General features: G+C 38.9%; 1 pseudogene; it reads left to right on the top strand.

The window, feature by feature from the left end:
- The first annotated feature begins 214 nt into the window (after window positions 1-214).
- On the top strand, window positions 215-1,923 carry LOC143592154 (UDP-glycosyltransferase 73E1 pseudogene; annotated as a pseudogene).
- The last annotated feature ends 607 nt before the right edge of the window (window positions 1,924-2,530 follow it).

Raw genomic sequence — 2,530 nt, 5'->3', positions numbered from 1 at the left:
ATCATATTATTTCTTTATGCAAAATTCGGTTTGTAATGTGACATTTTAATTTTCTATGCAACACATGGATCACACTGATGTCAAGAAAGGGCCAAAACTTGATTTGAAATACTTCATTGATATAATCATATTCGTTCCAGCTAGATAGCTCCAAAATCTTTATCATATTTTATCTAATAAATATTTTTGTATATTATAACTTCGATTTATATAACAGAATACCCCGTGGGTAGTTTCAAAGAGTACCACCAAACCAACTGAATTCTAAAACTGCAATGGCTTCCCCTCCCACAACTCTTCACTTCGTGTTGTTCCCATGGGCGGCTCAAGGTCACTTGATCCCCATGGTAGACATCGCGCGGATGCTAGCTCAACGCGGCGCTATGGTTACCATGATCACAACTCCTGTCAACACAAACCGTATCAAACATATCATTGATCGCGCAATTGAAGCAAACCTCAAGATCCAAGTTGTTGATATCCAATTCCCATTCGCCAAAGCCGGTCTACCTGAAGGATGTGAAACTTTTGACACGCTTACATCAGTTGAACAAGTGTCCAGTATGTTCCTAGCAATGAAGTTGTTAGAAGAACCAGCCAAAGAGAAACTTCGGGTTCTTAACCCTCCTCCAAGTTGCATCGTATCGGATGGAGGTTTTCCATGGAGTAGTAATATTGCAAACAGGTTAAACATTCCAAGAATTGTTTTCTATGGAACCGGATCATTTGCATCGTTATGCATACACATAGTGAATAATACTAACATACTAGACGAAGTTAAATCCGACTCTGATTACTTTGCATTACCGGGGTTGCCTGATCGGATTGAAGTTACCAAACCGCAGGCTGTAAGCTGGGGAAAGGGAAAAACAAAAGAAACTCAAGAGACTTTTGAACGGACACAAGAGGCGGAAAAAACTGCGTTAGGGATCGTGGTTAATAGCTTTGAGGAGTTAGAGCCCAAGTATGTTGAAGAGTTTGCCAAGGCAACAAATAAAAAGGTGTGGTGCATCGGACCGGTTTCACAAATCAATAAAAGCATTGAAGATATAGCAGAGAGAGGAAACAAGGTTCCAAACATCGAGCCATTGGGCTTCGAGTGCTTGAAGTGGTTGGATTCGAGGGAGTCAGGGTCTGTGGTCTATGTTTGCTTCGGAAGTCTAGCTAGTGGGTGTGCTGATCAAGTCATTGAGCTAGCACTTGGATTGGAGTCATCCAACATACCCTTTGTTTGGGTTGTTAGACGCACAAGTGACGAATTTGAGAGATGGGTGTTGGAACAACAATATGAAGAAAGGATAAAAGATAGAGGCTTAATGGTCCGTGGTTGGGCACCACAAATCTTGATATTGTCGCACCAAGCTGTTGGTGGCTTCATGACACATTGTGGGTGGAACTCGATTTTAGAAGATGTTTGTGTCGGGTTGCCGATGGCCACATGGCCACATTTTGCAGAACAATTTCTAAATGAAAGGCTAATCGTAGATGTGTTGAAGATCGGTGTAAAGATTGGTGCGGAGGTTCCAATTACTTATCGAGGGAAGTTTGATGTGATGGTGAGGAGGGAAGCCATTAAAACATGTGTTGAAGGTTTGATGGGTGGTGAAAATGAAGCGCAAACCATAAGAAAGAGAGCTAAGGAACTTGGTGTAATGGCGAAGAAAGCAATGGAGGAAGGAGGTTCATCTCATCTCAACTTGACATTGATGATTGAAGCTATAACCGAAGAATTAGCCAAAAAGAATAAGTCAGTTAACTAAAGGCCGGTTTTGTGTAGGCGTGGTAATTGTTCACCAAGCATGGTTCTTTGGAACCGAAGCATTCATGTCTAGATCTCAAGTAGGAGTCGGCTAACTTTCGCATCAACTTTTATTAATAATCAACAAAACTCTTTCTAACATTTGAAGGAGAGGATGGATACATAACTAATGAAAAAAAAAGGAATTCTATGAACCAAATTAAATAAATCACTAAACTTGAAAAATATGAAGAAGTCAAAATGAGGACCAAATAAAAGAATTTGAGGTTGAAAGCAGGGTTTTAAAAACCGGTTAAACTGGATTTCGCACATCAGACCGATATTTTGAATCCGGTATTTTTGGCCGTTTGCTAGAACAACGTACCGGCGGTTTTTGTCTAAAATACCGGTTTTTACCGGCAAACCGGTTTTGTGTCCGAGAAATTTTCGATATTTGCGGACTATATTTTTTCAAAATTACTTTTAACCCAACAATTAACATTTAAATGTGTAAACTTTAGGATTATTTTTTGTTATGAAGTCATTTACTTTTGGGTTACTTTTGGATTGAAGTTACATTTATAGGAAATTATAAGGTAAACTATTCAACTGGTTGAACATTTCGCAATAACCCAGTTCAACCAGTTGTACCATTTTTTATCCCAATCCGGTACAAGTAAAATACCGGCTTTTAAAACATTGGTTGAAAGTATGGGAAACTTAAAACGTGATATTCCTTTTATAAATTATCATCCAAAACGATTATATAAAGAATTGACCGGTAAAGAATAA

Source organism: Bidens hawaiensis, unplaced genomic scaffold (assembly GCF_021521415.1).
Source record: "Bidens hawaiensis isolate Kalapana, Puna unplaced genomic scaffold, B.hawaiensis_p1.1 tig00040547_1, whole genome shotgun sequence".
Lineage (NCBI taxonomy): Eukaryota > Viridiplantae > Streptophyta > Magnoliopsida > Asterales > Asteraceae > Bidens > Bidens hawaiensis.
Note: the sequence above shows the minus strand (reverse complement) of the source record. Positions and strands in the feature narration are given on the sequence as shown.